This window comes from Apteryx rowi, unplaced genomic scaffold (assembly GCF_003343035.1).
Source record: "Apteryx rowi isolate R43461 unplaced genomic scaffold, aptRow1 scaffold_2060, whole genome shotgun sequence".
Classification (NCBI taxonomy): domain Eukaryota; kingdom Metazoa; phylum Chordata; class Aves; order Apterygiformes; family Apterygidae; genus Apteryx; species Apteryx rowi.
In genome coordinates, this window is record NW_020448376.1 from 6700 (window position 1) to 9645 (window position 2946).

At 52.2% G+C, this 2946-nt stretch overlaps 1 long non-coding RNA gene across 1 annotated transcript; it reads right to left on the reverse strand.

The window, feature by feature from the left end:
* Positions 1 to 13: 13 nt before the first annotated feature.
* On the reverse strand, positions 14 to 1965 carry LOC112965220. The gene is made up of 3 exons (XR_003253214.1): positions 1857 to 1965; positions 1246 to 1413; positions 14 to 202 (listed from the first exon to the last, which is right to left on the reverse strand). It is a non-coding gene; the product is annotated as an uncharacterized LOC112965220 (long non-coding RNA).
* Positions 1966 to 2946: the final 981 nt, after the last annotated feature.

Genomic DNA, 2946 nt, shown 5'->3' on the forward strand with positions numbered 1-2946 from the left:
ACCACAGGAAACCTCTTTGAGTCCGACAGAGTGAGCCGCACGCACCAGCCTGCAGCTGCAGGGCCGCAGCCGCTCCCAAGCGACGTGCTTCCGGCAGGCCGCGTATCTCAGCTCCGCGGTCTCGCCTCAGGAGTCTCCGCTGCGACGTTCTAACTTTGTCAGCCAGCGCTCGTTGATGGAGGCATAGTGAAAATCCATCACCCTACAAAAACATAAAGCAAAGCAAAAATCAAAGCTCTGCAGAAAAGCATAAGAAACCAAAGTCRGTGATCGACATAAAAGCCGACCTAGTAACACAAGCAAGGTAARTGAGAATACGCAAGCCACAACACCCCCCCTCCCATTCTGCAGGCTATAACGACGTTCAGGCTGGCTGTGAGAGGGACGTTAGACCAAGTAGTCGCTGGAGGTTTACCTTTACAGAGCTTTTTGCATCCGCTTTATTGGCCCCCCGTTCACTTATATTAGTGCTCACTGTGCCACTTGGATAGGTGATACTGCTGCCTACTCACTTCCCTGAAATTAGCTACTTTAGAGGGGTTTGAGCAGATTGGATTGCAACCGCGCAATCAAAGATGAAAGCCTCAAACACTGTTACAGCCCAGATCACTGCTAAACAGTTTTTCTCATAGCTGGAGAATTTTTGTTCAGCACTAATTGAGCCTTACTGAAACTGATTTCTTAATTTTACATTTCAAATGCTTCTCTCCCTCATTTTGYCTTCTGTAACTCTGGTCACTTGACGATCATTCACTTAAGACAATAACTTGGTGTCCTGTAGCTCGTAAAATGTAATGCTTCATATATACAATCATATGTGTACAAATATATGTATGCAATGTACTTTTTGTTACACATACAAATACTATACATTACACATGTTATATGTTGGTGGTCTATTATCCTGATCACTGTTAAGAGCGATCCTTCCTCACCAGGAAAAATGAGGTTTCTCTTGTTTGGAGATGGAAACGGCTTTCAGTTGGGTTCATTTGGTTTTACTACTTCAGCTTCTTTACATTTTTCTGGCCTTTTCTATTTCAGCCATGGCAATTAATCTGGTAAGTGAGTATTACATCTTTCCCTTTTCACATATGCATATATGATAACAAAAAAAACAGAACCAAACAAAGCAAAGCTAAGCCACATATAGTTAACGACATCCACAGGGCAGGAACAGGTTACTTAGTCCTCAGCACTGCTCCTAGGAGACAGAATTAACAAACATCTGTTAGTGACAGTTACCTTAGTTATCCAGGCTGGAACACCTCCTTCTCTGGTTTCTGCTGATATCGAGTACACTAAATTGCAGTTTTGCTTCCATGTTTCATCCCGTCCCTTAGGTATTATTCACAAAAACCTGTTTACCGTTCTTGTGTTATCTGTCAGCATTTGCTGTCATTGGTTCCATCTCTATAACAAACAGATAAATTTTGCATGTTGTTTAAAATGAAAAGCTGTCAAATTTATGCGTCGCGTTTCTCTCTTTACCATGTTCTATTTGTTTGTTTGTTTCCCTTAAAGGAAAGATCCTAACACATCACTTGCCATCATGCACTTCAGGGTAAACTTACGGAAAAGTTAAATGCAGTGGTTAAACTTTCGTTATTAGACAGGTGGGAGCATCCCCTGACACTTACCTATGCCATCTCCCACAAAACAGTATTTTTATTCTGGTTCAACTATTTCTGTTGTTCAGTGTTCTCCCTCAAACCTTCATACGCACGCGCTTAAGCCACAGTTCTATCGATCTCCGACTACACAGAAGAGCGCGAGCACTTCATTTGCTCCCTCTGTTTCAAACCTATCGCCTTTTTGATACCTCGCCTAGGCTCCTTCTGTTTTGGGACGCTTACCCCCAGGAAGAGGCCTGACACGCGCGACCGTGTCTCTGGGTCCAGCTGCCACCCTGCGCGGGAGCGCGCCTGGCCGCCGCCATGCTGCTCTGGGCACAGCGCATGCGCCGGACGCCAAGGGGCGGGGCTGCGCCGGGCGCCAAGGGGCGGGGCTGCGCCGGGCGCCAAGGGGCGGGGCTGTGTCTGTCGGCAGCGCGCATGCGCTGTCTGCCAAAGGAACGGGCGGGGAACAGGGGATGGAGCCCTAGCACCGCGCATGCGCCGGTGTTCCGCTGAGTCGGGGGGGTGGGGGTGGGGGGCCGGAAACGGCTCCCCAGGTCTGGCGGGGCTCAGATCCCGGTACTGCAGCCGGGATCGCTGCTGCCGCCCGGTGCTGCAGCCCGCCATGCTCGCCGCGGCGAGCGCACCGGGGCTGCTCTGTCCGTGCCCGGCGGGGAATCAATCAGCGAGCAGGGCGACTTCGCGCGAGCACCACGGCCCCATCCCCGCGACATCGCCCAGCAACATCGCGCAAACACGGGCTGCACCTGCAGTCTGAGCAGCGGAGAGAGCTGCCGAGCACGGCAGCCCCCTTCCCGTTACCGAAGCACCGGCGCGCCACCCTCCTCGGACACAGTAGTGCGCATGTGAGCGCTGGCCGTGGCGACTCATCGGCTGCCAGCACTGCGCATGCATGTCCGGCGGCTGCAGTACTGGCGTGTGCGCAAAGGAGGGCAGAAGTGAGCACCGCAGAGTGATTTGCGCATGCATGAGCCAGGCCGGCTGCAGTTCGGGTGAGTGAGCCGATGGAGGCGGTACTGAGCACGGCCGCCCGCTGTGCGCATGCGTTAAACGACAGTCTGCAGTACCGTTGCGTGATCAAGTGAGGGCAGCAATGAGCCGTGCAGAAGGTATTGCGCATGCGTGATCGCAGCAACTGCAGTACTCACAGCCAATCAGGTGAGGGCAGCAGTGAACGGATGGGCTTCAGTGCGCATGCGCGATTCGCCGGCTGTTGTGCTGGTGTATGCCTGGATAGTGGCAGGCAGCCGTGCGCATGCGTGATCCGGGGGTTGCAGTACGAGCAGTCAATCGAGTGAGGGCAGCAGTG